The sequence below is a fragment of the Lissotriton vulgaris genome, unplaced genomic scaffold (assembly GCF_964263255.1).
Source record: "Lissotriton vulgaris unplaced genomic scaffold, aLisVul1.2 SCAFFOLD_1779, whole genome shotgun sequence".
NCBI classification, from domain to species: domain Eukaryota; kingdom Metazoa; phylum Chordata; class Amphibia; order Caudata; family Salamandridae; genus Lissotriton; species Lissotriton vulgaris.
This window is the reverse complement of record NW_028252259.1, coordinates 476,064-501,503: the sequence shown is the minus strand read 5'-3', so window position 1 is coordinate 501,503 and position 25,440 is coordinate 476,064. Positions and strand designations below refer to the sequence as shown.

At 46.1% G+C, this 25,440-nt stretch overlaps 1 protein-coding gene across 1 annotated transcript in view; it reads left to right on the top strand.

Moving 5' to 3' along the window:
* The first annotated feature begins 2,493 nt into the window (after window positions 1–2,493).
* The window catches only part of LOC147662623 (uncharacterized), a 295,476-nt gene continuing 272,529 nt past the window's right edge, over window positions 2,494–25,440 (top strand). The window contains exon 1 of the mRNA XM_086951043.1: window positions 2,494–2,629. The gene's annotated coding sequence lies outside the window, so the exon portion shown is untranslated. The remainder of the gene's footprint in view (window positions 2,630–25,440) is intronic.

Here is a 25,440-nt window from a genome sequence, read left to right as displayed (position 1 = left end):
ATGTCGCCGCATTTTTTGTCGTTTTTGATCAGTTTTAGGTAGAAATATGTATTTAAAATCTGCAAATAATGGGATTATGAGCAGATCCATTATTATGCAGAAAATGCTACTGCATCACATAATCCCATGGGCCATGTTTCAGGCTGCAGGAAAGCCCGATTCAGAATGAGGACATGTGTAATGCACTGAACACTTCACTCTTTCACAAAAGATATAGGAAACTGGAAGGAGAATGTTGTAATAAAATGCTTAAGATCCCAAATGTGCAGATACAATGTGTTCCTCCGTCGTTTTCAAGTGATTTTAGCATTGCATTAGTATGTGGAATACTCTAACACTAAAAAGTGAAATGAAAAAAGATAGTCACTTAGATCCCGGAATGTCCAATTTGTTTAATGTATCTGTCTAGGTTCTTGGTATAGTGCGTTAAAACCCACACACAAGCTGATAAAAGCTTTTTGCACTAATGTACCATAAATTAGCAGGGTTTGATTTTAAACATTAATCATAGATAATGTCTATTTTTTGCCCAATTCATCAAGAAGCAGATGAATACTGCACTGTGCCTAAAGCTGCAAGACACAATTATAGGAAACTGTTTACAAATCTTGTCCGTGGTGGTCAATGAGCAACGCATCTGAAGATAAACAAAACCGTAGACAGCGATTACCTCGTTTGTATCAAGGGTTCTGTGTAGGACCAGTGTTTCAAAATAAGTTAGCAATTAGCTAAACTGCACAGCATCCGAAAGCTGTGTAGTAAGGCTAAAGAATACAAAAAGGTTTTTGGTGTGACTGGTTGCGTCATTTTTTAGACAGGTGTGCAGTACAAGTACACATCCGTACAAAGTGTCATGGCTGCTTTTATTTATTTTTAGTTATTGATCCAAATTGAATGTGTAACTAAATAGGTAAAAATTTATTTTAAACGTGGTGGTGGGGAAAGCAATGCGGGGGCAAGGGCACAGGTAGAGGTGCAGGGAAACAGAGGTCAAGAGTAACAGGGCTATAGTAGACAATCATGCTGACGGGCTCAGGATGCAGACATGTCCTTACATTTCTAGACCTGCGAACTGCTTGGTGGGTTGAAGTGACGTGGGACCAGTCATCAGGGAGCGCTCATTTCCCGCACCGCCATCTGTCCAGACGGCATCCGTGGTTGTCATAGTTATAGAATCCGGGGACAAACCACGCCAGCGTGTGTTAACGATGTCTCTGCCCTGTCCCCTCACTTACTCGTCCACGAAGTTCAAGGCTTCCAAACAAAGGGCCGCCATCTCCCCAAATCTGACGGGTGAAGGGACGTCCCCTTCTCCCACAGTGACCAGTCACCCCTGGAAATGCGTCCGCGCTGGGTGCAGACACCAAGCGCCGCATACTTGGCGGTTTACTGTCACCATCCAGGCAACCTTACATGGGGAGACAGTTAAAAGAAAAGAGGAGCGCGCGTGGCCGGCTTCGATCCTATTTCTGAGCGTGCGCGTGCCAGTCTCCAGTCTCCTGGGAAGCAGCCGATTCCTTTGCGTGCGCGTGCCAGCTGCTGTCTCCTGGGAAGCAGACTCAGCAACTATAGTATCGCGCCTGCGCGATTGCATATGGCTTCGCCATATGCATCGCAGGCGCGAGACCTAAAAACAGTATCATGAGTCTTGTATGATGCCGCACTCTAGTATTTGTGCTCATTGAAAAACGCCTACAGACGACATGTGTCAAGCCACAGAGTTCATGACATCATTTGTGTTCAAAACAAGCAGCAAACTGAAAGTGCCGTCATTCCAAGATACAAACTCAAGAAGAAACCAAGGTGATTCTTACCCAAGTCAAGATGGCGACCAGGACTGCATGGAGGATGGGGGCACTCGAGGCAGCCCCTGCATGTGCCCGGAGGGACCAAGGCCCCGGAGTGTGGGTTGAAGAGACCTTGCTGGATCAACAGCTGCGCATGAGCTGAGTACAGACACTGCCTCCTGCCCCGGAGCGTGGGCTGAGGAGAGCCTGCTGGGTAAACAGCTGCGCATGAGCTGAGTACAGACACTGCCTCCTGCCCCGGAGCGTGGGCTGAGGAGAGCCTGCTGGGTAAACAGCTGCGCATGCGCAGAGTACAGACACTGCCTCCTGCCCCGGAGCGTGGGCTGAGGAGAGCCTGCTGGGTCAAACAGCTGCGCATGCGCAGAGAACAGTTAGCTCCTTTCAGCCCCGGAGTGTGGGCTGAGGAGAGCCTGCTGGGTGAACAGCTGCGCATGCGCAGAGTACAGACACTGCCTTCTGCCCCGGAGTGTGGGCTGGAGAGCCTAAAGCGCTACCAATGACGGCCCTGGGTATCTGTTTGGCCAGCCCCCGCCCGCCCACGCTGTAGCAGTGGCGCAGACTAGCGCGTGCGCAGTGCGCTCTCTTGAGTTGGCTGTTGGTGCTTGCATGCACTGGGCCTGGCCTGCCATCTGTGCGAGGGGGGGGGGGGTGCATCCTGGGGTCATTAAAACGTCTTTTTTAGGCCCCGCAGCAGCCCTCGTGCTCCAGGGCCCCATCGGCTCTGTAGCACACACACACAGAGGAGACACAGTCGTCTGCGTGTACTTTGAGGTTTCCTTGGGGAACGAACAGACGCTCACTTTTGAAGTAATTGAGGCAAGGTTTGTTGCTTTATTAATGTCGGTGGTTGCAGCTGCAGGTGGTGGGCATTTAGACTCAGTTTTAGGGACTGGCATTTCCTCACGTAACAGAGGGAGAGAGGCCCGAGTCGTCCTGAGGTTATTATCCAGATTGATTTTGCCGTCAGGCAGGCCACACTTTGTCTGGCAATATGTGTTTTGTTTTTCGGTCAGCCATTTGTTTGTAGTTGCAGTTGGGGCCTCACATATGCATATCCTGTTGGGGCCCTCCATGTGCGTTGCACATGGAGCGTTGCACTTGGGGCCCCCTCAAGTTTCGTTACGCCACTGTAGCATATATTGCAGTATTATACCTCAAATTGTACTTTGTTTTCTCTTGTAACCTGCACACTTGTCACTTTTTCCTCCTGTAATGCACTGTTTGCTACCTCATTTATTTTGTTTGCTCACGCACAGCTCTGTGGTCCACATAGGCTCCTGCTGGGTGGTGAAGAGGTACCATTTGCACTCAACTGGAGCCTTATTGAGTTAGGCAGCAAATTATTCACTTACTGTACAGTCGATGCACCTAGTAGTGCAATGAAAACCACTGCAATGTTGTAAAACGGTAATTGCCGAGGCTTATCTTGTAACCGGCGCATTAGGGCTGAAGGTTGTGATATTGGCACTTTCTAAATGCATTATATTCACCTTGTCTGAACTAAATCTCATCTAGCTGATGTAAAGTGCTTGGCATACCACTGGAATGCAATTACATATATATGCGCTAAATGTGCAGGAGGCCATGCCACAAGCAACTAGTATGGAAACGTTAAAATAACTTAGAAGGCCGAGCAGGAAGTCAGTGCGTTACTTAAAAGAGCGCCGAAATAAGGCGCGAATGAAGCAAAGGGTAGCGAGGAGCTGGAGAGGGCTGCGCGCGGGTCGGGATGTTGCTGGAGGGGCTACGGATGCATATGCGGCTTGAAATGACACGCTGCAGGCTGACAGGAAACTAGGCTTGTGGCCTCCGCTTATAGCGATATATTTTGGTAGCTAATGTATGGAATTATCCCTGACAATCCATCAGTCACAGGGCTGTTTATAACCATGCCGCCACAAGCTGAAGACACAGAAAGTAAATCTTTATTTGTCTTTCTTGTGACTGAATGGCGAGGAGTAAAAATAGTCCCCTGTGACTGATATTTTGTCATCAGAAACTGAATCTTTCATGCATGCTCCATCACTAACTCACACCCCCTACTCCTTTATTGCAAAGGTTTTAAAGAAACATGACCTAGGTCTCGATGTACTAACGCGTTTTGCACTCACAGGGCTTTGGTGAACAAAACTGGAGCCAATCCAAGTGCATAACCCACCCAGTGTCATTATGTACTGAAAACATGAGTCACAAATGGATTTGCACTTCGCAATGCCCGTTTTGCAACTGCTTGCGGTTTGCAAGAAAAAACGGTGTATAAACATGGCGCCCCACTTCCTTGTGACTCAGAAGGTTATATAGCAATGGTTGCTGTCCCCATTTGCAGTCACAAAGCATTGAAAGGATACCACCCGCATAATTGGTGGTATACATTTGCAAAGTGGAAGCTGTCCTGGAGAGACAGTTTCCACTTTGGGAAAGTGGCCTGAGGGCATTGAGGGAAGCATACATCAGTGCAGCCTGCTGCATGCTCCCCTGAAGTTCATTGACCTCATATATAATACTTTTGAGCCAGAGGCTTTCAGTTGGCTCTCTTCATCCTTTGGTCTGCTGTAGTGTCATTCAAATTTTGCTTCTGCCAACAGCCAATGCGTCCTTCTAGTTTAATGTTTTTTTTCCTTTTACTATTGTTTCCCTTTGTGAGGTGGGTAGATCCCCCACATTGCTGCACAGCTGCTCATGTGTATATTTGTATTTATATCTGCACATTGCCCTCTTGCGTAATTATTTTTTCTGTGGTTTTTGGAACATTTTATTACAAAAGTATACACAAGCAGCTAAATTAAAATGAATTTTGGAAATAAGTAAGTAAGCAGCATACTTTGCAACCGGTAATGATATAGGGGTTCTACAGGAGTATAATATAAGGAAAAGCACGAGCTCAGCCTCATAAGACAATATAGGAAAGAAATTAAAGACAGCAAAATAAGTAAAAGAAGATAGATGGATATGGTGATTCAATCATGATTTGTTGTTGGGCTTTAATATACGATGCATAGGGGTAGTAGGTGATTGTAGGCTCGGTGATGGAGTCTAAAGTCCCTAGGTGGACAGGAGTGGGAACTTAGTAAGCAGCCATAAAGGGTGAGATGGCATTTCACTAGTATTTGCGTATTGTTTAGTAGATGTGGGAAAGTGCCTTATTTTAGATCGTTCCTAAATCTTAGGTATTCTAAAAAGTTGTAAATTAATCTAGGAAACATGTCTCATGGTATATTAGCTGCTTGGAGTGAGAAGGGTGTCATTTCCCCTCTTGTGGAAAGGGGAGGTGTCTAGATACTGACTCTAGGTTTTGGGCAGGGAGATTCATGTCTCATGTAAGCTCAGTAGGTGATTTTGTGGACTATGCCAAGCCCTTCGAAGAAAATCCTCTGAGAAACTGGGGGCTATTGGAGGTGTGACATACATTACTAAGCTCTGTGGCTGTAAGATGTAGAAGAAGCCTTACTGCTGCCTTTTGTACACGCTGGGTTTTGCACTTGAGTAACAGAGCAAGGCCTACATACAGTCCACTGGATTCTTCCATTTCTGTCACTATGCTGGGTAATATGTGGAGATCTTAATCCTGGAAATTTATGTAAGGTTTTTATTCAGTAGGGTCTTGAGGAAGAAAAAGGATTCTTTCCATATTGTTTTGACGTGTTAACGTGTGAGATGAATAGCTGGAAGGAGTTAAGGATGGATGGAGAGAAGAGTGAGTGTGAGCGTAGCTAGGTGGGGTTGGTCCGCCCCAGGCGGCACTATGTTGGGGACAGGGCTGTCTAGACCTGGACCGTGTCATGTATGTGCATGTAACTTGCATGATCGAGGTAACTATTAGCGGCGATACTACGTGTCTCTCGGACCTCTTTCAGGTGCTCGCCGTCCTTTTTCCCGAGCACCCTCCCAGGGGGGCGGCAATCTGAAGGATAGCCCCGGGCGCCACAAGCTCTAGCTACGCCCCTGCTCCTTCAATAACCAAGGGTTTTTTCAATTAAGAGGGATGTCTTTTAATGGCAGCAGTGTACGAAGGGGCAATATTTCTTTCAGTAAACAGGGGTCTGGGGTTCCGAATACACCAGCGTCCTCCGTCCAAGCAGAGCAGGTAATGGCTGCTTGCCCTCCTGGGCCTAATATGATGAGGGTCTTCGAGCAGAGGATGCACCACTGTGGGACCACCTGACACCAGAGGCTGCTGCCGGACCTTCTGTGCGCTTCTGTTCTCTTCGGGGGCGCAGTCTGACCCCACCTTCATGAGTTCACAACTCTCGCCCCTTCCGTGATTGTGAGTGGTAAGTGCACCTGCTCAGGTGGGGGCAGCTTCAGTGGGACGGAGACCCCGCTGTGGTTCTTGAAGGGAGCTATTCATAGGGGCAGGATCGTGGCCACTGAGGTCCAACAAAGGGGTGACTTTCCTTTTTTTTTTTTTATTTCTGTAATTTTTTATTGAAAGAAGAGTATATATATACAAGGTACAGTATGTATACAGGGGTGCAAAGGGATAGACAAGAAGAAACGCCCGGGGGGGGGGGAGACATAGCAAGTGTAGTACTGGCATTCCGGGCCGGTTACATAGTTATATAAAGATCGCATGATCTCGATTGTTCATGTCTCCGCTCATTCCCCCCACCCTGTCCCACCCTGTTGGTTCGGTTGGGCTGCGTATTAGATCGTGTGGCCGACGGTTAGTCGTTCATGCGGCCCCTGATTGTCTGTCCCCCCGGCGGCGGGAAAGGAAAAAGAGAAAGTGAGAGGTAGAGGAGTATTGAAGTATGGTTGTAGTATTTGATGGACCAGAGTGCTTGTCCTGGTCAGGGTCTCTTTCTCTCCCCATCTCTCTCTCTCCCTCCCTCCCTCTTTCTCACCTCTCTCTCTGTCTCTCCCTCTCTCTTTCTTTTCTCTATCTCTCTGGGTTTCTGTCTCCCTCCTGCCCCCCTCTCTCTCTCTCTCTCCTTCTCTCTCTCTCTCTCTCTCTCTCACCCTCCCTCTCCCCCTTCTATCTCTCTCTCTATCTTTCTCTCCCATCTCTCTCCCTCTCTCGCCCCCACTATCTATCAATCTCTCACTTCTCTCTCTCTCTCCCTCTCTCTCTCAGGTTCTCTATCTGCATCCTGCCCTGTCTCTCACTTCTCTCTTTATCTCTCAGGGCCCTTTCTTTCTCCTTGCTCACTGAATTATTCTCTTGTTGCAGCCGGCTCCATCTCGTGTTCTGGTTGTGTGTAAAGCACATATGTGCCTCGAGGGCGGCACCGCAGCGCTATGGTACAGGACTGTCCAGACAGGGGCCAGGCCTTCATTCGGCTGGTGAAAGCTGCTCTGAGTCGGTTGGAGTTTGCATGTTCCCTTGTCCTCTGGTGGCTGATGCTGGTCCTTGCAGCTTCTTTCAATCAATCGTTAGTTTTGTAGATTTATAGAGCGCTTCTTGTCACCTGTGAGGGTATCCAGGCGCTTCTTGTCACCTGTGAGGGTATCCAGGCGCTTCTTGTCACCTGTGAGGGTATCCAGGCACTTCTTGTCACCTGTGAGGGTATCCAGGCGCTTCTTGTCACCTGTGAGGGTATCCAGGCGCTTCTTGTCACCTGTGAGGGTATCCAGGCACTTCTTGTCACCTGTGAGGGTATCAAGGCGCTTCTTGTCACCTGTGAGGGTATCTAGGCGCTTCTTGTCACCTGTGAGGGTATCCAGGCGCTTCTTGTCACCTGTGAGGGTATCCAGGCACTTCTTGTCACCTGTGAGGGTATCCAGGCGCTTCGTTCCCTTGTCCTCTGCCTCTCCTCCTCCTTGGTTCATGGCAGTCACAGCAGGTTCTCTGCATCCTTCCTTTATTACAATCGTAAAGTGTGCATCTCATACCCTTGTCATTGTGTCTGACGTGTGCACCGAGAGCCTGATGACGTCTCACTTCTGAAATGTTTTCTGTGATATTTATTTCATTATCTGGCTCCGTTGTTGGGCGGTTACGGCTCTTCATCTTCGCTCATCTTCCTCTTGCTGCAGTGTGTGCGTCATGATGGAAAGATCTGCTTTTGTGGCCCCCCCACCTCGTCTCGACTCTCCTTCACTCTGCCCCCCCCCATTTACTCCCAAAGGCACTCTCTTACATTTCAGTTCATTTATCCACATAATACACTTTCACCGCATAACTATAGGTAACACAGGAATGATGCAATGTGGAAGCCGTTAATCTTCTGCTCTTTATATTCTTTTATACAACACTGTTCTGGTTTCACTTCATATTTCCTTTTACAAAGAATGTGTTTCCCGGCTTTTTATTGACGTGTCCGTTCTGTCCTTGTGTCGTTAAACAGCAGTGCCTATGAGTGTCTGTTTGTGCGTATGAGTGCTTGTTTGTCCCTATGAGTGTTTGTGCATGTGAGCGCATGTTTGTGCCTATGAGTGTCTGTATGTGCCTATGAGTGTCTGTATGTGCCCATGAGTACCTGTTTGTGCCCATGAGTGCCTGTTTGTGCCCATGAGTGCCTGTTTGTGCCCATGAGTGCCTGTTTGTGCCCATGAGTGCCTGTTTGTGCCCATGAGTGCTTGTTTGTGCCCATGAGTGCTTGTTTGTCCCTATGAGTGTTTGTTTGTGCATGTTTGTGCATGTGAGTGCATGTTTGTGCCTATGAGTGTCTGTATGTGCCTATGAGTGTCTGTATGTGCCCATGAGTACCTGTTTGTGCCCATGAGTGCCTGTTTGTGCCCATGAGTGCCTGTTTGTGCCCATGAGTGCCTGTTTGTGCCCATGAGTGCCTGTTTGTGCCCATGAGTGCTTGTTTGTGCCCATGAGTGCTTGTTTGTGCCCATGAGTGCCTGTTTGTGCCCATGAGTGCTTGTTTGTGCCTATGAGTGCTTGTTTGTGCCTATGAGTGCTTGTTTGAGCCTATGAGTGCTTGTTTGTGCCTAGGAGTGCTTGTTTGTGCCTATGAGTGCTTGTTTGTGCCTATGAGCGTCTGTTTGTGCCTATGAGCGTCTGTTTGTGCCTATGAGTGCTTGTTTGTGCCTATGAGTGTTTATTTGTGCCTATGAGTGCTTGTTTGTGCATGTGAGTGCATGTTTGTGCCTATGAGTGTCTGTATGTGCCTATGAGTGTCTGTATGTGTCCACGAGTGCTTGTTTGTGCCTATGAGTGCTTGTTTGTGCCTATGAGTGCTTGTTTGTGCCTATGAGTGCTTGTTTGTGCATGTGAGTGTCTGTATGTGCCCATGAGTCTTGTTTGAACCTATGAGTGCTTGTTTGTGCCTGCTTGTTTGTGCGTATGAGTACTTGTTTGTGCCTATGAGTGTCTGTTTGTGCGTATGAGTGTCTGTTTGTGCCTATGAGTGTCTGTTTGTGCCTATGAGTGCTTGTTTGTGCCTATGAGTGCTTGTTTGTGCCTATGAGTGCTTGCTTGTGCCTATGAGTGCTTGCTTGTGCCTATGAGTGCTTGCTTGTGCCTATGAGTGCTTGCTTGTGCCTATGAGTGTCTGTATGTGTCCACGAGTGCCTGTGTGTGCCCGTGACTGCCTGTGTATTCCTATGAGTGGCTGTATGTTCCTATGAGTGGCTGTGTGCCTATCAGGGCTTGCGTATGCACATGAGTGCCTATGTGGGCCTATAAGGGACAGTGTGTTCCTATGGATGCCTGTGTGTGCCCATTTGTGCTTTTGGATGTCTTTGAGTGCATGTGAGTGACTGTGTGTGCTGCCTGCCTGTGTGTGTCTACCAGTGCCTGTTTGTGTCAGTGTATGCCTGTGCATTCATATGTGTGTGCCTGTGAGTGCATCACTGTGCCTGTGAGTGCCCGTGTGTGCTTATGTGTGCCTGTGTGTGCCTTTCAGTGCCTGTGAGTGCCTGTATGTGCCTATGAGTACCAATGTATGCCAATGTGGGACTGTGTGGTCACAAAAATGCCTGTGTGTGCCCATTTGTGCTTTTGGGTGCTTTTAAGTGCGTGTGAGTGACTGTGTGTGCCTGTGTGTCTACCAGTACCTGTCTGTGTCTGTGAATGCCTGTGCATTCATATGTGTGTGCTTGTGTGTGCCTGTATGTGTGCCTTTCAGTGCCTGTATGTGCCTATGTATGCTTATATGTGACTGTGTGGTCCTATAAATGCCTGTTAGTGGCTGTGTCTGCCTAGATGTAACTGCGCATGCCTAGGAAGGCTTGTGTTTCCCTACGAGTGCCTGTGTGGGCCTCTGTGTGCCTAAGAGTGTTTGTATTTATGTGTTACTGGGCATGCCTGTGTCTTCCTGTGTGTGCCTTTGTGCCTATGACTGCCTGTGTGTGCATATATGTGGCTTTGAGTGCCTCAGTGTGTCTGTGTGAGTCCTTGTATGGCTATGTGTCCCTATGAGTAACTGAGTGACTCTGTGTGCCTGTATGTGCATAAGAGTGCCTGAGTGTGCCTCTGTGTATCAGTGTACCCATGTGTGTGACTATTAGTGCCAGTATGTGCCTTGGTATGCCTGGGTGAGCCTATGAGTGAATAGTTGGTGTGCCTCTGTGTGGCTGGCGTGCCTGTGTGGCTATGTGTGCCTATGTGTGGCTGTGTGTGCCTGTGTGTGCCTGTGCATGCTGGTGTATACATGTGTGTACCTATGAGTGCTTGTGTGTGCCTGTGCCTGCATGTGAGCGCCTGTGTGTGCCTATGAGTGCCTGTGTGCCTCTATGTGCGCATGTTTGCATGTATGTGCCTTTGAGTGCCAGGGGGTTTTGTACCTGTGAGTGCCTATGAGTGCCTGTATGTCCCTGGAAACAAATGAACAGTGGAATTTGCAGGCTGCGTGAGAATTAATTCAAACACAGGCTTCTGTATGTTAAAGATGTTCTGAGGCGGTGTACACTGGACTTACACCATCACGTTTGCTACTGAGTGTGCATTTGTCTACTCTGCACTGCTATGTAGTTGTCTGGTATGTGGCTGTCCCTGTGTGTTGCTGGAAGCTGCCTAGAGGATCTCCTTTTGCTGTGCTTTGTGGGAGCCTGCTTTAACGGCGACGCTTCTCCGCCTTGCGTCCCACTACGCTACATCTCGCGACACCCGCTTCGCAGGTGCCGCTCGCCTCCTGAGTGTTCTAAGAAGCCGGGACTCTGCTGTGGGCTAAGAACTATGATTGGAAAGCCCTCCCACAGCCTTCAGCGGGACTGCGAGAACCAGCCTGCAGTGCGGCGATCATCGGCCGCAGCTGGTCCTCTTCCCGCCGCTCCCTGCATTAAAATCGGGTGGAGCCAATCCTCGGTGGTTGTGTGCTGCTGGAAGCTGCCTAGAGGATCTCCTTTTGCTGTGCTTTGTGGGAGCCTGCTTTAACGGCGACGCTTCTCCACCTTGCGCCCCACTACGCTATATCTCGCGACACCTGCTGTGGGCTAAGAACTGTGATTAGAAAGCCCTCCCACAGCCTTCAGCGGGACTGCGAGGACCAGCCTGCTGTGCGGCGATCATCAGCCGCAGCTGGTCCTCTTCCCGCCACTTCCTTAACTATTTAAACAGCGGGAGAACCTTTCGCGTAGCAACGACGACAACCGGACGAAGTCCGGACAAAGGGCGGGCCCTCTGTGGCCGAAGTAGGCTGGGCTGGGCCCACTTATTAACATTTACTATTCATCTTACTGTTACTATTTAGAATCCATTCAAGCCCTTATAGACTCTGCCAATTGCCTCAACATTTGTAATTTGTTTGACACACTTTATTTGCTTTGTTTTTTCTTTATTTTTTTCTTTTGACGTTGAGTATATTTAAAATTGTCTACTGGCATTGTGTATTGTTTTTTCCCCCTCTGAGGCATATTCTGAAATATGACGGCTAAAAAGCTTCGTTCTGGGAGACTGTTGGGGGGAAGGTCATGCATTAAGACAAGATCCAACCCCCTGCGAAACAAAGATGCCGCAAATCTCCAGTTGAAGGGCCAAAGCCAGATATTTTAGTTGTGGGTGAAAACGGTTGATAAGGACCCAGTAAAGGGGGCTCTCCCGGAAAAGACTGTTTTTAATAAGGGTGCTTGTTCAACTCCCTTGCATGACTCAGTGCCTGATCAGGTGAAGAAGGAGACGGAATTGGGAAATAATTTAAATTTAAGCTTACATTCTAGTTTGGGAGTCGTATCATCTCCTCTAATATTCTCTGAGAATGATAAGTGTTCAGCTCCCAACCTGGATAATTTGCATCAAACTATTGCCCCATTAATGTCCGAAAATTATAATCCCAATGTCTCGATAGGTCATCCTGAGTTAAGGGAGGTTATCAACGGGGATTCGCAGCCTTTGGATATTGGCTTAGAGTTGTGTGGACGCTTCTTGGTAGATGGGTCTATGAAATTACAAGAGGTTATAAAGACCCCAATTGGCGCTACTCCTTCTGGTTTACATCTCTACAGTAGTACTCCCTCCCTCAAATCCCATGATATATCACTTCAGACTAACATGTCAAAGAGCCCGATGATAAATATAACGGGGATTGATGCTATTAATGTTCCTAGCTCAAATTCATCTGAGAAACCTATATCAGAATCTCTGATTTCCTTGGAACATTTGTTATCTTCTATTTTAATGCTATTGGGTAAATTTGTGGGCAGTACAGATTGTGTATTGGAATCTGTTACACAAATTTTAAAGGTTTTATTATTGAAACCCCCGGAAAAAAATTCCTGCACGGATCCTTGTATTGTTCCACTTCCTGAAAAAATACCAGCAAATTCATCTTGTTTGCCGTCTCAGAATATGCCAGTTGCTCCTGTCATGAAGGAATTATGTCCAGTTTATAAAACGTCCGCTTATAACTGTATTAAGGATTCTGAACTAGGCATTGTAATGGATGACAAAAGTGTTGAATTGCCAGATGCCAATGCCGAAAAAGTACTATTTCCCATTTTTGGGCCAGAATTCAAGGGGATGGAGGATGAGGTGAAGGTGGGAAAACTAAAAAAGATTAAAGGAAAAAAGAGGACGCCTCTCCGTAGATTTAAAAAGAGGAGGCAGAGACAAATAATTTTCAAGGACTCCCAAGATTGTTATAACTCTCCCCCTGCTACGGTTGAGATCGATAATGGGATTCCGAGGCATGATTCAAATATATTGTCATTTAATACCATGGTCCCTCCTGTTAAAATCAATGAAATTACCACCAACTGTTCTAATCCCACTTCAGGAGAATTGGATGTAGAAGAAGAAAGGCCCTTGGTTCACTTTCCTGTAGTGGAAATAAGAAAATCTGCTCCTGTGGTATCAACCGTTCTTAATCCTACAGCCCATTCTTTCAATACATTAGCAGAAGGGGTAGTTCCCGCTCAAAATTCCACTAATAACTCTGTTGAAATCTGTACAGATTCATTGATTCTTGATTTTCTCCCATTATTTGATCTTGATTTAGTGTTGAATAGAACTTCTCTTATTTATTGGAGGTCTTCAGGGCAAATATCCCATCTACCCTCCTGTACGGATTGGAACTGGTCGACCTAAGGTATTGGGATTTTTTAAATGTGGTAGAAGGTAAATTATTGAGAGGCTCAACCTCCATTCCGCTTGCACAGTGGCCGCTTGTAGACTTGAGTTTGGCCTGTGCAGCAGTTGGGTGCAGGGCCTGGCAGCTGTAGTGCGTTGGGTCGCAAGCTTAGCCAGAGGAGAAGCGGGGACTATGAGAAACCTTATGAATGCGGAATTATTGGGAAGTTTAAGAGAATACTCTCTAATTGTTAAACATTTTAGAAGGCTGTTTCGCTTCTGCAGTTGGAGGAGAGTACCCTCTTCTCCTTATCTGCAGCTCAGTTAAAGTCTCTCTTGAAACAGGCCTCCTGGGACCTTAGCTTCAGGTTGGACAGTGCCTCTATCCTTGTTAAGAAAGGTGTTAATCCCCTCACTGACTCATTTGCAAGGAAATTTGTGCAACCCTATGTCGCCTGGAATTTGCCTCATGGCGTCCGGAGATTTTGGTTTTTCTTGAGGCAGGACTTGCTACCCCTAAATAATCTTTTGTCTAGATGGTACGGAGTCCCTGCAATCTGTGACTTTTGTCACTTGTCCACTCAAGATCGAATGCATGTACTTTTTTTATGTTCAGTGCTGCGTCCATTTCGCCGTAAGTGGTTAAGGCAAATATGCTTGCAAATGGGTATCTTAAAAGCCAATTCTTTTATGCTTGCCTTACACAACCCCCCAAATGAAAGATTCTGTTTTAACATTTTTAACTTTTTCAAATGTTTTTTAGCTATTTTTTTTTTAAAGACCTTTATTAACAGCAAAGCCATTGTCGTCACTGAAGCACTTACAGATTCACATTGCATGGAACTACATATCACAAGATCATTGTGGCCAAAGAAAAAATAAAAACTGTACATAGCCATAGTAGCCGGCATCCCGGGGGCCCGGCGGCGTGATGTAGTGGCTCTAGTTCAGTATAACCAATAGTAATACCCCCCTGGAGGTAGCGTGTGGTGCAGTGCGACAACCGGCCATCCCCTGATGTATACTCGGTTGCAAGGTCTTATGTTGAGGAAAAGGTCAAAGAAAACTACCCAAACTCCCATCCCAACTCCCCCCTCCCTCCCGTGAGTGTGTCTGTGGAATTTCTACATCCCCCCAATCGAGAGTAAAACATGTTGTGTCTGCAGTGCGCCCTGTCCTAACCCCAACCCCAGTATGACAGTCCCCCCCGGTAGCCATCCCACCACGCCCCCATGAGACCTTGAACTCCAAGTCTACCCCATCCCACCCCCCTACTCCAATACTTGTTCCTGGAGGTCTACAACCTCCGAGGTTTCTGAGCCGCCTTCCTCTCCCTTTTGTAAATGTTCTTTGTAGAGGTCCCAAAAGTTTTTCGGTCTGCTCCTAGGCGGAAGCAATTCGCTGTACAGCTCGATTTGAGTACAGCAGTACTGTAAATCCCTCGTCCACCTTGTCTTGGCAGGGAGAGGCCCTCGCATCCAACAGGCCGCCACCACTCTCCTGGCTATCAACAACGCCATATCGACCAGACGACGCAAAGATGGAGGGAGTGTCTTAGAGTAACCTGGGAGTGCCAGTTCTGGTGTTCGAGGCAGTGTCTCCCCCAATATCTGATCGAGCTCAGTAAATACCTCCCCCCAAAAAGCATGTACCCCAGGGCAGAGCCATGCCATGTGGAAAAAGTCGGCAACCGGCGTTCGGCAACGCTCACACTCCGCCGAGGGCCGGAGGCCATAGTGATGTAAACGTTCGGGGGTGTAATACACCCGCTGAAGGAACAATTAAGAAGTGGATACCAACCTATTATGGGCGCACTACCTAAACATCAGGGTACAAAATTATAATTATTAGCTGTAATCACAAAGGTGCTTCAAGAGGAATGATGCGTATCCAACATCAACTGGCTTCATGTGAAGCAATACTGAGAGCAATATCCTCTGAGCACACCCACAGTTCAATCATGTAATTCCAACGTGTATATGGCAAGCTACTCCAATCCTCAGGAGTCGGATCAAATTAATATAATCTCCAAGGTCAATGCACACAAAAGTCCACTTTCTGTATAAGAAGTCCTTATAATTTATTTCAAAAGTTGATTACACCAGCCAACACGTGTTTCGTCGTGCATATATTGTACCTCGACTTCTTCAGGGCTGTAATCAAACAAAACATTTCCTACAATCAGTATAAATGTTTTTCATATAACTGAAATTAGATGTGGAATAGTACCAACCACCAACCATTAAGATAAACGGCCTGCAGAGTGAAGAGTTTGAAGTGAGAAAATGAATTAACAGAAAGCCAATCCAGTCCTAGTAAGCACCCAGTGTAAAATGCAAGAGAAAGAACCCTACTACCAAGATATATAAGCAGGGTAGGGGTAAATAGTCACCTCTGTATCTTTCCGTAATCTCTCTTTAATATATGGTCCTCAGAACATGAACAAATCAATCAATCTGAAACAACAGAGGCGTGTCACATAATATATACCTTGTATCCTGTCACTACTATCCAAAAAGCAGCTGTATAACCCACTAGTGAATCCAAACAGAAATGATATGCCAACTAAAATTAAGTATTCACCCCCTATGTTATGAGTAAATCGGGTTTACCTTCAAAATTCTCCTCGCAACTCATCCAGCAATATGTCAACAGTGTCTATCTCTCCATTCACCTATAATTTCCACCAAAGTCAAAGGTAATTATGTTACAAACCAAGTATATATTGCTGGATAGAATTAAATCAAACGTGTATCCTACAACACTCACCCAGTAAATATCATCTGGTGTGTTCTAATATATTATCATTTAGACTCCAATTATCCAATATATCCTAAACAAATAGAAGTAGCACATGTCACACCTCAATTTACGGTCCATATACCATAAATGAAATTATTAAACCATCCTGTGAGTAAAAGCATCTGAGTCAATGCATATTCCTGTACAAAATACCAAGTTTAAATAAACTTATTTTACATAACCCTTCTATATACAATGTTACCCTATGTCTTCTTCACTATCAATGCAATGTTCACTTCTAATGCAAGCGAGAGAGATCAGTAACTGTCAAAGCACCAAATTGTAATGCGCTAATCCATTATCTCCTCCCGTAATTGATATAGAATTACATATACTCACCAACGGTAACTATAAATTATATATTATGCACAGGGTCGTCTTCTCTTGGTCAATATACGGTTATCTGTATCAAAATAATGACTATAGAAAGATAACCCGTATCAAGCCTCTAGTTACTTCGAGTCAATACATTTTGCCCACACTCACCAAACGTCGTTATCTTCAAATATCTCGACTGCCTGAAATATATATAAAAGGAAAAGGCTTTTAATATCTCATACCTTTTCACAATTTAGTGTCTCCATAAAACTACCGCCAACTCCGCTCGAAATATACCTGTGTTCTGCTTATTAGCATCTCCTACTAAGTCGACCGACCACATCCAAGAATTGGCGTCTAGCATGGGCGCCATCTTAGAGTATCCTTAAATATGCTATTTCAGCGCGCGCCATCTTGTAACATGTTACTATTATTTCTACAATCCTAAGCACGAAATTATACATGTAATCAAGCAAAATAAATATCAGTACTCCAGTATCATGTAACTACATATAATTCTACTGTATAGTATTTAAGTACGTTAACTAAACTAAAGTTCGAGATACCGGCATTACACATGGGCGCCATCTTGGAATGGGCTAAAATGCGTTTGTATGTAAGCGCCATCTTTTAATATGTTCATATCGTTCTTAAGAGTAAACACACGTTACTCTACATATATTTATGGGCTAAGCTAATATCACTGATCCGCTCACAGGCATCATAGTGTAAGTGATGCATATAATATCCACACACGTTGGCGATCTATTCAATTGTCCGATTACAATCGGATTTCCAGAGTAATTCATAAGTCTAATTTAGACCCTGCGCTCAACCGTGAACCCTGGGATAATGTACTAATCCATTAATGTATCAAAGCATACCTAAATAGCCAAATCACAAAGATCAAACCATATTGAGTATCCATATTGTGCCATAGTGAAGGGTGAGTAGAGTTAGTGAAGGGTAAATGTTAGCCAGTTAGCCAAACGTAAGGCAACCGAGGGTGCAATATCATCTTAACTAATCAATCACATGTCATCATCATACATATAATATTTAGAAGGGAAGCGAAATCAAATCCTAGGGACTGTGCGTCCCTGTACAGTCTAGTGCCAGAAATCTGCTAGGTGTCAACAGCAGTCATTTATATATTTACAGAAAATCGCCAAAGAAACATCACATAGGTCAGAGATCAGCCCAATTTCTACTCATTGCCCAAGAAGTACTGGTATTCATTATCAATATTAAGCCCATACTGGACCGATTTCAATTTCATTATCCACAGTACTTCCCTACGTCTGAGTTTCAGAGTTCTGTTACCTCCCCTGGGATCCTGAAGTACATGCTCTATTGCATGATAACAAAATTGGTGATCTCCCTGATTGTCAATGTTCTGAACATAATGAGCAGCTATTGGGTATCTAGTGTCCCCATTTTTCCAAGCCCTAATATGCTCCATCATTCTGTCTCTTAGTCTTCTTATCGTGCTGCCTACGTAAATCTGTCCACATGAACAGACTATAACATACACAACAAAGGAGGTTTCACAGTTCATAAAAGTATCTATTTCATACATTTCTGAATTATTGTAGCTGAAACTCACAATCTTTTTACAGGCCCATCTGCAGCAATTACAACGCCCACATTTATAAAATCCCTTAGTCAAACTCCTGGGCCAAATTTCTCTATTTCTGATTGGATAACTTGGGCTTAAGTCGCTCGCCAAGGTTCTCCCTTTCCTGAAGGTCACAGCCGGTCTCTGTCCAATGTGTTCTGATAAATCCTTATCAGATGATAACAGGTGCCAGTGTCGATTTAAAATAGAGTACAATTTATTAGACTCTGTGTTGTAATTAGTCACTAGGCGTACCTCTCGTTCTTTATTCTCTGTAATCTCCTTATCTTTTAATGTGTGAGATCGTTCAAGTTTATGGACACGTATTTTTGCCTTCTCAATAACTGCCCGTTGGTAACCCCTAGCGTGAAATCTGGAAGACATATCCTGTACTGTATCCTTAAATTCATCGTCCTCCGAACAGTTCCTCCTAGCTCGGACCATCTCTCCATACGGGATGGATTTTATCTGAGATTTGGGGTGGCAACTCTTAGCGTGTAATAGTGAGTTACAACTAGTCTCCTTCCTGTACATCTTGGAACACAACTTATTTCCCTTTGTGTATAGCTCAACATCGAGAAAATAAATCCTCTCTTTATCATATTGGGTTGTGAACCTCAAGTTAACATCATTGCTGTTAAGGTATTCAAAAAAACACAGAAGGTCCTCCAGACTGCCGGTCCAGATCATGAGACAGTCGTCTATGAAACGACCCCAATATTGAATATATTCAATCCACCTGACCCCACGACGACCCCAGATCCACTCCGCCTCGAACCATCCCATGAACAGGTTGGCAAAAGACGGAGCAAACCTGGAGCCCATCGCGGTCCCAAGGCGCTGTCTATACCAATTACGGTTAAACACAAATACATTGTTACTAAGCACTATCTGTGTCATGTCTAGTATCATCTTTGTGTGCTCATAGTACTCAGCTGGTCTCCTGTTGAAAAAGGTCTCTACTGCATGAATTCCCAATGTGTGGTCTATATTTGAATATAATGAGACCACATCTAGTGTTACAAGAAACATGTCACTTTGCCAGATCACATCTGACATCATATTCAAGACATGCTTAGTGTCCCTAATATAGGAGGGTAAATTTTCAACAAACGGTCTCATGAATATATCAATATACTCAGATATCTTTTCAGTCGGACCCCCAATACCAGAGATAATTGGCCGTCCGGGTGGGTTCTCCCTATTCTTATGTACCTTAGGTAAGGTGTATAAACAAGGAGCTTTAGGTGTCGAGATCGTCAAATAGTTATACTCATCCAAATCCAATAGCGACATATCATACCAATTTCTAAGTCTCTCATTGATCATTATCATTAGGGATGGTAGTGGATTGTTGGGTAAGGGCTCGTAATATCTAAGATCATCTAACTGTGTCATGATTTCTGCATTATATTTGGTGGTATCCATTACAACCACGTTACCACCCTTGTCAGCCATTCGAATTGTGATGTCATTATTGGATTTAAGGAGTTTAAGTGCTTTTCTTTCTCCCTGTGTGAGGTTGTCTGATTTTTTATAGAAGCCACCCTTAGACCGTTTATCTATGAGTTTATCAATCTCAAATTCCACAGACTTGTGGAAAGCATCTATAGTATTGCCTATGCCCAATTGAGGAGTCCACTTAGATTTCAATTTTAGACCGCTGCTTTGACTGAGATATCTGTTAATCTCTAAGTCCTCCAAGACTCTAGACAGTGTAATAGGGTCTTCCTCATTCTCTGTCAATGAAAGTAACAATTTTGTAGCATTAGCCCCTTCTATGGTCAGGTCACTCAATTGACTGTGTAAAGTAGTGCTTTTATCTTTTAATGGTGCATGAACAAAAAACTTTTTAATTTTCAAGAGTCTCACAAATTTATAAACATCAATCTTGGTCATGTACCAGTCCGAGATAACATTAGGACAAAATCCTAGTCCCTTTTTCAATAGTTTAATCATATCATTGGTCAATTCAAATTCAGATATATTGATGATCTCAATTTCATTTTCAGTATTGCTCTGCATATTATTCAATCCTTCCATGACCTCAGCCTCATTCCCCTTCTTGCACCCTGTTGTCCTCCTGCCCCTGGATCCTCTCCTAGTCTTGTATTTCCGCCACCTCTGCCCCTGATCGTGGAGTCCCGATTCCCAATTCTGTGACGCCTCACCTCTTCTAAAAAATCAATCTCTCGTGTGCCTGGTTCGGCCACCGCCCCTCCATTCACCTCTTCACTCTCACTACTAACAATGGATGAGGCATCAGTTTCACTAGCTGCAACGCTAGGTGTGGCAGTTGCCTTCTGCTTGGAACCACGGGGTTGTCTAACCAAGTAATCAAAGCGCTTAGCAAAGGTGAAAACGCGGCCCGCTTTATAATCATTCTCATCTCTTTGCAGCTTCCGTGCCTTCCTACGCTTAATATCTGCCTGGAGATCTGTTAGGAAGTTATCCAAGATAGTGTAATTTTTCATAATCACTTCTGGTTGATTAAGTTCTTTAATTTCCTCCTCTAATTTATGTATCTCTTCAAGCAATTTCTTAATCTTCCTCTCTGCATTCTCTATAAGAATGTTAATAAGATTTCTAGAGGAATTCGTGAGCTCTTGCTCCCAATTAGCTAACAGATCTGGTTCCAGGTCTTCGTATGTGGGCATGATTTGAGATCTCAAGCCCCTGGGTATTCTATTAAGCAGAAGATACTGCTTCAATGTAGCTGCGTCCCACCACTTGTTAAGCTCCTGTCTTTTCAAATTCTCCAATCTTTTAAATTTCTCCTTCAGACCCTCCGTCTTAGCAGGTGTTGGTGCATTGACCGTAAATTGAGGTGTGACATGTGCTACTTCTATTTGTTTAGGGTATATTGGATAATTGGAGTCTAAATGATAATATATTAGAACACACCAGATGATATTTACTGGGTGAGTGTTGTAGGATACACGTTTGATTTAATTCTATCCAGCAATATATACTTGGTTTGTAACATAATTACCTTTGACTTTGGTGGAAGTTATAGGTGAATGGAGAGATAGACACTGTTGACATATTGCTGGATGAGTTGCGAGGAGAATTTTGAAGGTAAACCCGATTTACTCATAACATAGGGGGTGAATACTTAATTTTAGTTGGCATATCTTTTCTGTTTGGATTCACTAGTGGGTTATACAGCTGCTTTTTGGATAGTAGTGACAGGATACAAGGTATATATTATGTGACACGCCTCTGTTGTTTCAGATTGATTGATTTGTTCATGTTCTGAGGACCATATATTAAAGAGAGATTACGGAAAGATACAGAGGTGACTATTTACCCCTACCCTGCTTATATATCTTGGTAGTAGGGTTCTTTCTCTTGCATTTTACACTGGGTGCTTACTAGGACTGGATTGGCTTTCTGTTAATTCATTTTCTCACTTCAAACTCTTCACTCTGCAGGCCGTTTATCTTAATGGTTTGTGGTTGGTACTATTCCACATCTAATTTCAGTTATATGAAAAACATTTATACTGATTGTAGGAAATGTTTTGTTTGATTACAGCCCTGAAGAAGTCGAGGTACAATATATGCACGACGAAACACGTGTTGGCTGGTGTAATCAACTTTTGAAATAAATTATAAGGACTTCTTATACAGAAAGTGGACTTTTGTGTGCATTGACCTTGGAGATTATATTAATTTGATCCGACTCCTGAGGATTGGAGTAGCTTGCCATATACACGTTGGAATTACATGATTGAACTGTGGGTGTGCTCAGAGGATATTGCACCCGCTGAAGGAACTTGAAATGCACCAACCTGTGCCTGCCATTAAGGGAGATTTTGCGCGTGCTGGAACAGCAGTATCGCCACATACTGTCATCGATGGGCGATTGCAGATCGTCCTGCCATGCTGCTCTAGCTTTAGAATGTGGCATGCGCTGATGCGTCACTCCCAACTTGTTGACTTGCGAGATTAATTTAGCAGGTGTTTTAGTTTTAATGATATAGGTCAGTTCAGGAACCTCCTCAGGTTCCTCCATAGAAGAGCCCAGAACCTCCCGGAACGCCGAGCGGAGCCTGTGAAACTGGAATTTCTGAAGTAATGAAGGGCCCAACGCCGTGGGTGTGAGCTGATCCCAGGTTTTTAGTGTACCCTCGGTGAACAAATCCTCCATCTTCGCGATTCCGAGAGAGCAAAGAGCCTCGACGACGCCCCTTTCACCCAAGGGGTCCAGCCAGAGCGCCCATTCTATCGGCATCAGTGGGGAGTACAACATAGTACAGCCGCGGGCCCGCGCCAGGGCATGCCATGCATGGTTGGTTGCCTTGAGGGAATCCATTTGACCGACAGAGCGATCTACCGGGAGGCAGATCGTGGCAGGCAAGGGGAGCGGGTCCGCAAACAGTTTTTCTAGGATGAGATGCAGTGTGCGTGCATCGCCGTGGACCCATGAGTGCAGATGAGCAGCTTGCGCCACTCGGTAGTAGCGTTCCAAGTCCGGGGCCCCCAGACCCCCCATCTCACAGGGGAGAATTAGTGTCGCCCACTGTACTCTAGGTTGTTTGCCGCCCCAGGCCAGTCGGATCAAGACTTGTGTGAGCTGTCTAAAAAAGGACTTCGACAGCACCACAGGAATATTTATGAAAAGGAACAGGAACCGGGGCAGCACAATCATTTTTACGATGGCGATCCTGCCTAGGAGGGATAGCGGGAGTTTACACCAAGTGTCCACATCATCGACTAATTTATTGAAGGCTACGCCATGGTTATCCCGGACTAGGACCTTTGGGTCAGTGTGCAGTCGAATGCCCAAGTACCTGACCGAGTCTGTGGACCACTTCAGAGGGTACTCCATGTCGAAGGGATGTGTCACTGGAGTGAGTGGGAAAGCGATGGATTTGTCCCAATTCACCCGTAGACCTGAGAGTGAGCCAAAGCGGACCACCTCCCGGAGAACTGCGGACAGATTCGACTCCGGGTTTCGGACGTATAGCAAGGTGTCATCAGCGTACGTCGATATCCCTATGTTGTAGGTGGGAAAACTTATCCCCTCCAAACTGTGGTACTCCCGTATGGCGCAAGCCAGGGGTTCCGCCACCAGCGCATAGAGTAGAGGCGATAGAGGGCAGCCCTGCCTAGTTCCCCTGCCAATATAGATCGGTTCCGACACCCTGTCTCCCACTTTCAATCTGGCCGACGGTCGGTGGTACAGCGCACCAATCCTCTGCAGAAACAGTTCGCCCAGGCCCAGCTTCCGTAGCACTCTGATCATGAAAGGCCATTCGACAGAGTCGAATGCCTTCTCCATGTCTAGGAATATCGCTAGCGCCCGGTTTTCCTGTCGGACATGTTGCATCGTACCCAGCACCGTGCGTATATTGTATGTTAAATTTCTGCACGGAACGAATCCAGACTGTTCGGGCGCAACCATATCCGGGACCAAGAGAGCCAGCCGATTGGCAAGTACTTTGGCGTAAATCTTTGCGTCCACATTTAGCAGACTAAGAGGCCTGTACGAACTGCAGAGGTCTGGGGGTTTCCCCGGCTTTGGTACAGTGACCAGCAACGCCTCACGCATGGTGAGGGGCATCTCACCGTCCTCACAAATCGCGTCGAAGAGGGTGATCAGGTGTGGGAGCAAGATGTCTTTGTAGGTCTTATAGAAGCCTACCGTGAGCCCGTCGGAACCCGGTGCACTACCCGCTCTCATACCGGCCAGGGCCTCCAAAATTTTGTCCTCATGAAAGGGGGCCATCAAAAATTCCCTGTCCGAATTCCGCAGGAAAGGCATGGCGATATGGTCCAGGTAATCGTCCATTTCGCTCTCAACGCCCTGTGTTTTGGAATGGTAAAGTTCGGCGTAGTAGCGTCTGAAAGTCGCTAGAATTTGCTCCTCATCCGTGACCACGTCGCCCTCTGGGGATCTCAATTCGTCTATCACTAGAGGTCTCCGAGAGCCCTTAACCATACGAGCCAGAAGGGCGCCCGGCCTATCTCCCTCCCCGTAGACCCGGGCCGTGGCGTATTTACCCATATAGAGTATCTCCCTGTCCGCTAGTGACTGATACTCTGACAGTAAAGGGGAGAGCGCCAAGCCATCGTCAGTGCCAGGGTCCAGTAGTTGGCGGCTCTCCAGGTCCGCCAGCTTAGCTTCTAAGGCGGTCAGCTCCCGCCTAATGGTGCGCAACATACTGGAGTGTTTTGACATAGCCATGCCTCTAATAAAAACCTTGAATGTCTCCCAGGCCGTGAAAAAGTTATCAACAGAGCCCAGATTAGTAGCAAAAAACTTATCTATATCTTCCGCCAGTTCGCCCCGAAAGACTTCATCCAACAGGGCGAAGGGGGGGAACCTCCAGGTAAAGGCCGGTATACCCTTCCTAGCAGTGGAAAGATGCAACAGAATGGGGGAGTGGTCCGAGAGGGTGCGCGGGAGAACCTCGCAGGTGCCAATACTGCTCAGGACTGGAGGAATCGCCAACCAATAATCTATTCTAGTGTGGACTTTATGGTAGGCCAAATAGTGTGTGAAGCCGCCCTTCGAGTGTTGTTTGTCCCTCCAGACATCTACCAGGTCGAGTTTGATCAGCTCGGCTTTCATGTAGGCGGCGGAGGCCACCGGCCGTCGAGCTGGGCCCGCTGAGCAATCCCTCTCAGGGTCAAAGACAAAATTAAAATCTCCTCCCCATAACATCCCAGGTTGTGCGTGAGACCTACAGTGTGTGGACAGGGCAGCATAGAAGTCAGGGTTATCATAATTGGGGCCGTGCACGTTAACTATCAACAGATCAAGTCCCTTACCCACACACCTAGCCAGGACATGTCGACCCTCCGTATCTGCCATTACCGGGATCAATTTCAATTGTGAGGAAGGGCTGACCCAGATTAATACCCCCCCCCGAGAATGTGTCGTGAAGCCAGCCGCCACAATATGTCCCGCCAACCCACGAGACTGTAACATCCTACTGTTGATAGGCAAATGGGTTTCCTGCAGGAGGGCCAAATCAACATGTCGGTGTAGGTAGCTAAGGACCTTCCTCAACTTGCGGTAATCGTTCAGGCCCCGCACGTTCCAGGTCATCATTTTCAGAGTGTGTGGAGAATGGGTGGGAGCATTCAAAGCAGCATTCGACATAGCAAGGACATTTGAACCATCGTATCACCAGGGATGGCGAGAACAAAATGCAACAGTACACATTTCCCCGTTGTAGCCAGCCGGCACTTCAATTCGGGTACATTTCCACAGAGCAGTCCACTCAAAGCAATTGCAAACTCCCCACACCCATTGAAACAAGAACCCCCGTCAGTAGACTCCCCCAACCCCACCACCCACTCACCCACCCACCCACAGCCGACCACCCCCAACCAGGTCAGACAGGCCCCAAAAGCAGCCCCCATCAACCCAAAAATAGCAATTTGTAGGTCGTTTCGAAACTCGACTCCCTAGGGAGTCACAAAGCCAAAGGCACCGGGGCAGAGCATACCTGTAAGGAACCGCACCACCAACTGCTCTATCGCATA